Raw genomic sequence first — 13085 nt, forward strand, 5'->3', positions numbered from 1 at the left:
CAGATACATTTGTTTGTATGTGGTTTATCATAATGAGTGAACCCTGCAAACACTTAATTAATTCACAGAGAGCCTGAATATTGAAGGCAAAGATTGGCTTGGAAATGTAAACTGGATACAATTTAAAGAAAGATCACGTTGCAAAAGACAGTTCAAAATAAAGGTATGGAGATTTCTTTGTCACCGAATTTAATCCAAACATAATCCATTTGGGCTGCAATGCATGCTAACTCCGTGATTAAATAGATTCTGCGCTCAATCCTCAAGTGGGCCAGCAACATGTTCGTGTAGTATGCTACTGTAATGGCCAGTTTCAATAAGAACGCTTCATGTGAGAAAAAATGTAATCAAGCAGTGGCAAGCAGTGATCTATGTATCGCAGCTTATAATACAGGTACATACAGTAAGCAACAGCCATTTCTTTAAAATATATCCATGCGCGGGTTGCAACTACCGGTTTAAAATAGGCTTATGACCAAATGTGGCTAGTCATCCTCTTACTGCTCCCCTACCTCTCTTGGCAAAGTTCCAATGCAGACTCCCCGCCCTGCTGAGCCGTTCCGTTCCACTTTATGCGTAATCCGTTTCTGACTTTAAGGTCTATACATCGGCGCACCTGCACCTGCTTCGGTTATACCAACACATGTACTGTACGTATCGCATCTCCTTCTGTTGCTTGCTATCTCTGACAGGTATTCACTTCAATACTCTTTGAATGACTATGTCATTTTATGGTATTTCTCACATTAAAAGAGTGTGAGTTGTGTGAGGCGTGCAGTACAGTAGGTAGGCTTGTTGTGACCTATTGAAATTACAATATGCATGTGGACTACTTTATTGTTTAGCCATTTGTCAAGACCACCTACTCATCCATTCTAGCTCAGGGTAGCTTGTTAAGAACAAATTTTTTTCAGTGTGCATTTATGTGTCATTTATGTAATCCTGTCTCGGATGAGACCAGTGTGTGAGGAGGTTTTATGCAGGCTGTCACCCTGAAAAATATGTAATATATTTATGTTAATCAAGTGATTTACTTAAATTAAGGTAATCAGTAGCCTATTTTTTTAACGGTATTGGTTTTATTATTTATTTTCGCAGCAACATATTTCAGCTTCTTAACTGCACATTCAACGGATTGGGTCACTAATTCTGCAAATAAATATGTCTAACAATTTCAAGAGTTTACTAGAAATTATCTCAAACGTCAATCTACCTTGATACAGTATGTAAAAGAGTCCTTCTTTCTTTAAAGTGGATTGGCTGCGAGTCCATCGAATTACACTCTGATTGGACAGGTCTCTTGTCGGGTTATGATCCAACTCAAGGCTCCACCATCAAGTTTCTTGGAGACAAATAGCTGCTCGGGATGCTGAACAAGGCACAGCTGTAGCATCAGGATCAGAAGTCTGAATGGGATGGAGACGATAGAAAAGGTAGGATTTGCGTGCTTGTTTTTGACATGTGTTATAGACATTTTGACATAATGTGTTTTATAATTTAGCGTAACCTATGTCGGAGATTTCACTCTCTCATCTGAAAAAAATCCACGTTAACGAGTTTTCTGTAATGCATTTACACGGTTGCTTTTCGACCAATTCTATGCTCCCATCCGGTCGTTCTTATTCGGTTTCAAGGTATTTCGTTCGTTGACTGTAGTATATGTACTGTAGCCTACTTGTGTGGCTCTAGCATCTCGCGTCCCCGTTCCCCTCTGCATGCCAGCGCTGTCTGATGGAAATGACTGAAGTCCTTTGATTACATTGTGCAGCAGTGCATCTTGTGATATAATGGAGTTATATTGTTCGTTCTTAAGAACCTCTTTTATTAATTTTCAGTGCTTCAAATACTGTACAATCAAATGCACAAATACTTTGGATGGTTAGTGTGCAAACTGTGCCCGTATCAGTCGGCTTTTGCTTGTCAGAAATATCTGGACTATAAACTTGGCGTGACGAAATATGTAGCCTTTTTTTTTTTTTTACAACTTTTTGGCAATAACCTGATAATCAGAAAACATGTATTTCAGATGCCAGGACATAATCCACAGTCATTGATATCAAAACATTGTAGTCTTTATACATCCAGCAGGGTTTACACCTCTAGTTCTCATCTTGGTCAACAACAGAGCTATTTAATATGTCTCATTCAACTTTAAACCATGTATTTTTTAATCGATGTATCCATCTTGATTTTATTCATTTTCAAAGATTTTTCTTTAATCATTCTTCTGAGGTTTTTCTACTTGAAATAATCTGATGGTACAGTAAGGTCAAGATGTAGGAGCAGACTTCTCAGACTGAACAATATTTTCTCTCTCCTGTGAGAAAGCTTAGATCATTATCTGGTTGAACATGAAATGCTAATCCTCTGTCTTTCTGACCACATTATGTTTTCAATTACTGTCCATGTTCAGCTGGTTACCTGCTCTGAGCTCTGTTCTCGGCAAGGCAGTTTGTGTGCCGTTTCATTTCTCTGTATAGTTTCTCTCAATATCTCTAACTTTGACTTTATTCCTGGCTTTAAACTGGAGGTTTTTCATCTCATACCATCCTTGCTATTACAGTCTACGTACAGTACAGTATCTCCCCCTCTAAAACATTCACAGAACCCACAGGATCTGCCCTTCTCCCTTCGAGGTTTGATTGAATCATGTTAAAAGCATAACCATGATTTGAAACATAATTAGCATGTAGGCAGCATATAAACTCAGAATATCTTCCGTTTGCTTTCAGTTTCAATAAGTTTGGGCATGAAGATTTGAAGCCTGTTGTTTCTTTGTGCGTGACAGTCGATGATATCAATCTGTTATTATCAATTTTTTTCACATGTTTTGTGCACAGTGATTAGAGGAGGAACATATCAGCTTTAATGCAGTTTTGTACTTTCAAAGAGTTGTCTTCCCTTGCAAGTTGAGAAGCCCGTGGGTTTCTCTTCAATGCCGGGACTGCTTCCTTTCAACAGAACCTCACATGAACATATTCGGCTGAATCTTTAGTTTTTGCCATTGTGTCCTCAAAACCTGTGGGACAGTTGTTTGGCAAAAACTGTCTGTTCTTTTACAAGGTTCCTCTTGAAGTCTGCACTAGAGGGGACTGCATCGTTCAAAAGAGTTATTTCACCCACCTGGGTTTCACTGGGGTATCGCTGTCAGTCATAGGTTCTGCTTTAAAACCTTGATGTGGAGTATAATGTCCAATTGCGCTCAGAAAATGGCTTAGTTTGATATCTAACAAACGCTATTGTGCACCAGCACCTCATCCATCTTCATCTGAGCTTAGCTGTAATAATATCTGCCATTGCCATTGCACTTCATTGGATTGCATATAACCCCTTTAGCCATGACATTGACACAAGTCAAAGGTCTTGCTTGTACAGGCCACACATGCACTCACAGACATGAGCATTCCCAGAAAGATACAGACATACAGTAGGTTTGTATGTAAGAACAAATTCCAGCTTGTAAACACATTTGACTATATTGTATTCCGTTTTTGTCTCTTTATGGGGGTCACACCTTTAATTAGTGCTTTGAATCCAGTTCCTTGACATTGATGTATTGATCACAGCTTCAATAACAGCTGGAGTTAATTGATTTCTCTGTTTAAATTGACTCACAGTGACATTTGCTGCACCAGGTGGGGTGCAGCAAATGTCCAAATGGGGAACCACAGGAGCATGACTGTGAATGTGACATGTGAAATTTATTTCACGCTTGGCAATCAATGATTTTTAATGTTTAGTCTCATTGGGCACAGATATAGAACAACCGAATGTAAAGTGTTACTCAGTATATCTAATGAAAAATGAAAATAAGCCTAGTTAAGGAAATTGTTTGCTTTTATTTTCTAATACCTTTTAGAACAAATTCATCTTTGTTATTACCAACACATGAATCCCTCTCAGAAGATATTACTAGATATTATTTTCCTCCAAACACAAGTTCTTCATTCGTATGCAATAAAAGATCGGATGCTCAGAATGGGTCGTACGTTCAGAATGTAATTTGATTTTTTGCTGAGCTTAAGCAGAGCCTCAGGAGTTGCCTTCCCATGTTCTCCCTGGGTGGTGCGGTGTATATTTAAAGGCCATTCCTGAAGAGGCACTGAAGCTATAATTGGGTTGCTCTGAGGGGATTTGCCGGCTCTCAAGGCCGACTGGCCTGGTCAATGTGCAGTTCCATGTTTCACAGCTCCTGGTCAAGTGTGGATCATAGAATCATTGTTATAATATAATTACAACCCCACAAGGCAATTTCAACCCCACAAGGCTCCTCTCAGGCTTATTCAGAGTTGAGCACCTCAACATGTTCATACTGTTCTGCTGGGACACACTGACATTTGTCTTTACTGAGCGAAATGTTGGTTACACTTCTGTGCTTTCATCATGAAATAAACTCATAAGGACATACTTAAGGTGGTAACCACTTAATTAGAAACCTAATAGATCAGATAATTCAGGGTACATGATCTTATATTTGCCCCATGTTCACTAGTAGCCTACTCATTATCCCTGGTCTCAGTGGAAACACTTAATCATAGTTTACTTAGAATTTTTTTTCTGTGTCCCAATTGATAACATAATCTGATATGCACAGATCTTCGTCAGAATGTGAGGTATTATTTTGTAGTACTCAATTATTATGCTATGATTTCCTGGGCACGTAATTTTAGTTTAATGGAATCAAAGATAAGCCTTGTGTGACATATTGTTTGACGCGTAACAATTATGCTGTCAAACTTTGGCCCATTCTTACATGATTCAGCATTGCTCTGTGGAGGATGTCTGTCAAATCGTATTACAATTATGTGATTTTGACTTTCATATTGTACTGTATACTGTACAACAAGGGCACCTTCAGAAGATTGACAATGTACTGCATACTATATGAATTTGAATTTCAAAGCAGTAGACAGATTTCCGGAAAAGATTAGTGGAAAAAACACAAATGATTGACTGTTCCAGTATATCAATCTAGACAGTTTGCAAACATACATTGAAAGTAATTTGCTTGGATTTGTAGGTCTAGTGTCTTTCCATTGTTTTATTTCATCGACAGTACTTATTTATCCCTTTCGATGCCCCCAATATCTCACCACAGGAAGAGTGCAATCAATGTTGTTAGAGAAGAGTATGGTGCTTAAGAAATGGAAAACAACCCCTCTGCCAGGTTTTCTCTCCATCTATAACACCTCCCTGCTACAATATTGGGACACTGCAATTTATTGGGACTGAGAGCTGGAGTGGTCTTAAAATCAAAGCAATAACTCTGTGCACAGGAATCGGAATACTTCCCTGCCTCTAAACATCTTGGCTGTTTACGTTGCATCCTGGTTTTATGCTCACACCTGTTTTATCATTCCTATCCTCCCGTACAGGTCTCATTACATCTGTCTTTAAACGGAAGGTCTCTGAAGGAAACATTAGCAATCAAATGAAACTCTGGGGCACAGTCGCTCCCCCTGCACGCAGGTGCTCCTCTCATTGCATGCTGATGAGCAGTTAACTGTCTGAAACATCGAACACTTATACTGCAATTCAAGAAGGCACAGACAGAGTCATGAGAGTCTCGTCATTCCTAGCGACATTTGGCTTGTTTTTTAGAGCAGTACTTAAACTAAATAAACATGTAGCTAGGAGCTTCAGCATAAGTAACAGTGCAATGGTAGCCTGTCTGATAAAAATGCTACTGTTTTACTGTTACTGTTTTAAGAGACTTCCCAATCATTGATTATTAATTATCTTGCTTTGATATCCTTTAATTTGAGTGATTCACAATGATGATTGACAACTTGAATTTATAATTGGAACAGATTCGCAATAAAACCACTGGTGGCACATTCAATTAATCACAAATTTGTACATAATTAAGCATAGTGCATTTCCCTCTGTCTCATATGAATATGCTAAATTATATTTGGGATGTGATCAAAAAAATACATTTCATGTAGACAAATATGGGAAAGGAGCACTTAAAGGAGTAGAATATTGGTCTCTCCCTGCACCAGCTGCCATATGGGAGATGAATGGGTCTGAATACTCGCGAGGATTCACTTAATTTCCCTTGTGACCAGAACAAAATGTTTTTAGTGCTCTCATAAATGCTTCCCAGCTGAACCCATGACCTTGAAATTACTACACAAAGTCTAATACAATCAATGAAAATACTTCAGGTGTTGCCACTGAAAAGAATTAGGTTTAGCGAATCATGTCAAAAAGGCTTTCTGTCTACCAAGCAAGGCACAGCAAGTGAGGGAGTATTATAGTCATACTGTTACAGGGGATGTTGAGGAAGACACTCGCGTTATTATTTAGGTTTTGTTCTTTCTTGTGACATTTTAGACATGGTGCTGGAACCTTGTGTGTGGAATAATAGGCCTGTGAAAGACAGGATTTGCCTTTGCAGTGCAGTGCACACATATTCATGTAAATCTCTGTCCGTTGCTTGTTGTCTTGTTGTTTCGGATTAAGCTGACAATCCAATGGGAGAAGTTTATGACTTTTCAGGCTTCTAAATTAAGCCAATGGGGAAACTTCTCATTGATCTACTTGTAATAGCCCAGCTAGAACTTACTCTGTACTGCAATTCAATGATAATAAACTATGAATTACCAGGTCTTTACAAATGGAGTTGAATTCTTTGAAATACTGAAGGTACCAGAAAGTACCCATTGTTACCATGTATTTCCTAGGTAATAGCTTGCTGGGAAAATACCAGTGAAATTCGTACTATGAATAGTTACTGTACCATACAGTCCACCTACTGTAACACAGTCTAGTATCTTGGTCAGATACAGAACTGTGATCGAGCATTGGCATCCAAATGTTTTGTACAGTATGCCTGTAGTTCTCTATTCTATTTTGCTACTTCAATCAAAAGTAAATATTTGTCCATATTCTGGTGGTACTGTAATCCTCTAGTCTCTACTTTCTCAAGCTGACATATTCTTGTGGTCCGATACTGTATGGGATAAAACAGCTTTTATTGTTTGTTTATTTGAACACATCTGAAGTGAGCAGCTGTCTCATTCACAATGGAGCCAGGAATAGATGTGGGCTGTCACTGAGGGATCCCAGCAGAGAAGATAGGATTGAAACGGAAATTATCTAAATTAAATTTGACAGAAATCAATAGAGATGTTGATCTCCAAAAATAGTTACTGACACTATTAGGATCGTTTTTGATAAGTGCTTTTGAAAATGATTAACGTCACTGATTTATTGTTTGAAAATAGATTTAAAATACATGTTAGACAACCAACTAATCCCACAACAGCATGTTGAATATTGTATGCAGAAAGCTTTGTTTATCATTCCGAGAGCTGAACATTCAAAGTATTCATGTTAGATGACTATAACTACTGTCATATAACCCCAGGTGTCACTGCTTTATGTTTCATGCCTTCACAATTGATTACGACAAGAATAAAATTATAACTACTGTACTGCACCAATGGTGGTTTCACCAATTACTGTAAAGGTCAATAGTTTAATTATGTAATTATGTGACTTTATTCTGTGACTGATTGGTTGGTAAGGCAATGATGAGTATCTTTCTTTCCTCTTGATAAGCTGCTGGCCATGTTTATAAGAATCTGCATATGGATTTTGTTGATACGGCTATTCAGTGTCCCTCCAGCCTAACATAACAGAGACTTGTTGGACTGTAATCCTCTAGTCTCTACTTTCTCAAGCTGACAATCAGTCTCACTCAGATGGGCAACTTCCCAGCCCTCACTGTCTCAAAGATGACTTGAAATCAGATTTATATTCTCCTCCCAGTGCTTCCATTTTTGAATGCCTCAAAAGTCAATTTACCAAAACCTCACTCGACAACTTTAATAGAAGAAAGATAATTTTTTGCTCCCCTCTCAACAACCAAATAAAAGGTGATTTTTCTACACTTGAAAAAAAAATTATATCATAGAATTGCAAGATGAGTTTTTGAAAATAACTGTTTAGTGTTTTGCCAAAACAGTGAATAATGTTAATAATTTAAAATGGTCTCTTATTTCTCTTTTCCAGGGGTTGGGATTGGATGGGAAGACCACCAATATAGCTCAGCTTGTTATTGCATTTTACCTCATCATTAATACTAAATAATGCTGTAGGCAGGCATCTGCACAAACAACGCCTCTGTACAAGTAACTGTTCATTTTGATCTTTTGTTGCATAATTGTGCAAAATAAAAGACAATAACAGTCGGGGACTAGGTTGACATTTAGCAAGTGGCACTGTAGTTATAGCTGTCCAACATCCCAGTTCTGTACAGAAAGAACTTTAGTAGAGATGGCTCTCATTGGTGCAGTGTACAATATCACTGTAACGTCTCATAATAACGACTTCACACCTGCCTTCATCTTTTAACCTCTGCTAGGAAACTATTCATTCTGTTCCCGCTTAGATGATTTTAATTGATTTGTTTCCTCATATCTACTGTAAGGGTTGACAAGCTTTAGCCCTCTATGGAAACAACTTTTTCATCCACTTTGTTATCATCTCCTTTCACAAAACCAACCAGACTTGAGTCACGCTTTTAATGTAATTTACAAAGTCTAAATGAAGTATTCATATTGCTCTCATATAAGTCCTGCGTAATGTATAGTAGACTGATATCCTTTCAATATGTTCTTGAACCCACTGTCCCATGATACACTAACCCCATTATGCACATAAATCCGGTCGATCCCCATTACAGGATAAAGCCCTAAAAGTCAATACTCCCCCTGCTTATAAATGTTAATCAAGGTACATTCATATTCAATGTAAATTCTGTAAATCCTGACTTAAAGACTATATGTCTCTCAGTAATGCCCCTGCCTCCTTCTGTCTGCCACCTCACCACGTCATTGAACTAGGCTAGAGTCATGTGTATGTTTAGAAACTAAACATGCATAATTAAGCTGGCATCAGTTTAGAGAAGCAAAATGTAATCTAATGCAGTAGGGCAATTTGTGAAGTCATGGAGTAAATTAGCTCTCTATCTGTGAGGAAGGGGCATCCCACTGGAATACGGTCCTCTCATTTAAACTGCCACTAAAGTTCCAGTGGAGAAGAGGGTCTGAGGACCCACACAGAGCTCAGCTAAATATTTAATATGGCATGCCTCAGTAGCCAAGTCACCCAGTGAACATCTTCACTCATTAAACACCATCCCATCGAGGCTCATTTAGAGTGCTTTTTGTTCAGTCTTGCGCAGCTCTTGGTGTATCAAATGTAGTCTGCATGGAGATTTATTGATCTTTTCATAACTATTTAAAGACTCTGTCCTTCCTATAGCATAATGCTTGGTAACGTTTTACATTGAGTTGCCTCCGTGTTATAACACTGTAATAACTGTAAAACACAAAGATATTAGAGCAACTGAATATAAAATGTCACCCACATCTTTGACGGTATTTCGTCTTCTCATCTCCTGGCATGAAACTTCTATTCTATGTTCTTCTTTGTGCGATTAGGGCACCACCTTCATTCATAGACTGTACACTTTCATTTAAACCATTTGGTTCCAAAATGGGACGTAGAACCAAAAGGGTTTCTCCTTCAGGGACAAGCAGAAAAACCCATTTTGGCTCTAGGTACAGAAGAACCTTTTTTTCTGACTGTTTTGTTGTGCTAAATGCTCTGGAGGGACTGAAGAGGCAGCTGAGATGTGATCAGTCCTCCCGAGGAAATGGCAACTTCAAGAGCCGTCTGCTACTTGAAGAATGGGGCTCAGTGTGGCTCTGTAGAACACACTTTTACTGTATACACATTGAAAAAAAATCAAGTGTATCGGATATGTAGAGACAAATGTTGACGTTTTTACGAACTTGAGAGAACGACTCGGCTTGAGTTGGCATACTGTTGTTATTGTTATGTTTCCTATTCTCCAGAATGTGTGAGATTAAACACATAGTGTAATTCTCTGCATTCTGTTGATCGTGATGAAGCACAGTTTGCTGCACAATGATTCATTCATTTAGACTTTAGCATTTTGAATTGAAGTATTCCCATGGTCCTCTCCCACTCACCCTGCCCCACGCCCTTTTCAAAAGGCAACACAAACAAAAGACAATATTTACCCATTCCCACTTAGCAACCTGTCAGATCACGTTTTGCATCATATATCTCTGTGTAAGTATGAGTAACCCTGTCCAGAACCATGGGATGAGATGAGACACGAGGCAACACAGAGAAGACAGGATGTGCACACATAGGATGTGCACAGTTTTGATGCAATTTTCTCAATTTTCTCTTGGAGATTTTATCATGTATTCTCTCTATTTATCTATGATTGAGAGTGTATATCTTTGCTGACTCATTTTGGAGACTGACATGGCAATGTGATTGTATTTGTATGTACTGTATGGCTGGCTACTTTGTGTATAGTTTCACACTTTTGAAATATTTATCTAACCAGTGACAATTTCAACTAAGAGTTGCCGACGGGCTTTGCATAAGAAGGGATATCTTCAAAGTAAGACGAATCCTCTCATAGGGAGCAGCGCTTGAATGATTAAGGCTTAAGGCATTTGGCTTTGTTTGAAAGTTCTGAAAACAGACATCTGGCCTCTGCTCAGGTGCAAACAGCAAGTTTGAGGGTGCTACAGACATTGTTGGTTTCTCAAGCTTTGTGTTTGCAGCGGCACCACAACAAGACATAAAAAAGAGAGATATTCAATAGACAACATTGGCCATCAGAAAATAGAGCCACTGAGAGAATGTAATCAAGTTCTGAAATAGCATTAAAAAAGGTCTTTGCAATAATAGGTTTGCTGTTTGTGTACTTTATTTCCCATTTCAATGGTTTGTTTGTTCTCATGGTGCAATATCCAATATCCACCTTTATTGTTAATATCCACCAACCAAGCTGTTCGTGTGTACTCTCTCTGAAGGGAAATCTAAGACATTTTGCCAATTTCCATCATTTCATAAAAGGCAGTGATCACACATAGCACGATCAGCTGGCTCTGTGCCCAACTCCATCACTCTTACTCTGGAGCACAGAGGAAAGGAGCTGAGCCTGTGAAGGTGACACTGTACCAGAGACCTGCACAGAGCACGGCAGAATTTCTCTGTCATTGATATTCCAAATGATTTCCAGCGAGTTGCCGATACAGAGGCTGGTGGCTGACTTTGCAGAAAATGTACTTGGCATGGCTCAGAACCTGATGACAAGGGCTTTGGTTGGGTGACATATGGTGCTGTGCTTAAAGCTCAACATCTCAACATCTCAGACTTTCTCTTTGTTGTTCAAGTGGTTACCGGTATAAGATGTATATCCTAAAGCATGGCAGCTGTCACAGTCAAGGCTGTTGGAAAAATATTTTTATCTTCAGGCATGAGTGAAGGAATCTCATCGCTGCCATTGGAGCCAGTGGGAGTGTTTCTCAAAAAACGGTCTCCCTGGCTACACCGCATGATCACTCCCCTCAAGCATTCCTCAAGCATTTCTTTTCCACTTTTCATCTATAACTTGACATGTTTTGTGAGGAGACTTTGTGAATCCCCATAGTAACATTGAAATTGAGATGATGATTGCTTCTATGTGTTTACACAAAGTGGCATCATGAGTCTTGTTAAATGCTGCGTACGTTATTTAGCCAGCTTTCACTTAAGGAAAGCCACTAAGTGATGTCCTCAGAACTAGTGTGATGATAACACCACAACTCACCACTCTGGAGACAATTTCTTCCAGGAGAGGCGAAAACTCAGCTCCTCAGCACCTTTTTAGTGTGTGTTCAATGATGAGTGTCTGGCTAGATCACAGACAAAGACCGCTATCAGTTCTGTCATGCTGCAAGAGTAAATGGTTCTCCAGTTAGACCAGTGTAATGAGAAAACTTGATTGAAATCAGCTGGGTCTTGGAGTTGGTATTGATTCGTTTGAGGGACACTGTAGACCTGAAGTCAGAGGGATGTAGCTAGGCATGAAAAATGGTGTGTCCTTTCAGATCTGTCCACAGAAAAGCTTAGCTCAAAGCTTGGATGTACTGGATTGTACACCCAAAGACACCCAAGATCTTTGTCACTGATCTTTGTTACCCAAGGATCAGAAAGCCACGATGCAGTCATTAGAGGTAAACAGGCTGTGTTTGTTGTTTCTCTGCTCTACTGGTGTTGTGTGTTTATACCTCATCATAGTAAAGTGTTATTTTAGCCATACTCTAATGGCAGACCAATAATTGCATCAATTAGCGGTAATAAAGAAACAACAACTACTGAAGCAACCCTTAATGATAGATAATAGAGGCATTTTCCAAGAAGGAGATAAATGCACTGGGTCTTCCGGCTCCATTAACACTGATCTCAACCCAAGATTAAACAGCTCCTCGTGGAGGGTCTTGATGGCCGAACAGAGTAGTATTGGTCAGGGGTGGATGAAAGAAGCAGAGGGAGAGAGAGAGAGAGAGAGAGAGAGAGAGAGATAAAGAAAGAAAGCAAGGCAGCTCTGCGGTAGTGGAAAGTGATGAAGATTGAACAGCCTGCAGTTGGGCGAATGGGCCGCTCCACAGGCCAGTCAAATAGGCAGAAGGAGAACAGACTTGCTTTGGGGATATCAAAGGAGTTTTCATCAAGGGAGGAATTGTCTTTTGTTCCTAACTATGATAAGGTACGGTGCTAATGGACGAGGAAGCAGGGTCGTGTAGACACAAGCAGCAGGAGGGTGAGTAGGGTGTGGATGTATTGATGTAAGATGGTGAATATTTATCTCCCTGGTCTCCACCTTAGATCTACCATTAGTCAGAGGGACTCAAGTCAGCCAACAGGCTGTTATTCCTATAGTCACACTGTGTATGCATGCAGCGTTCCAATTGGAAGAAGAATTGTGGCAATAAAATAATTTTGTAGAGTTTCTTTTGTAGAGTTTCTTTTGTAGAGTTTCTTTTGTAGAGTTTCTTTGGTTAAATGCAGGGAGTTTTCTTCAGAAGTTCAAACGCACAAAGTCATCGGGTGTCCCCTGCCAGGTTCCTAGAGGTATGGGTAGTAGCCTACTGGGTACATAATTAAATGGTTTGATATAACCTAAAGCCCTCTGCAGGATAGTTCATCAGACAATGTACTGTATCCAGGACAGTATCTGGGAATTAGGATGATGTTAGGAA

The sequence above is a fragment of the Argentina silus genome, assembly GCF_951799395.1.
Source record: "Argentina silus genome assembly, chromosome: 12".
NCBI lineage: Eukaryota > Metazoa > Chordata > Actinopteri > Argentiniformes > Argentinidae > Argentina > Argentina silus.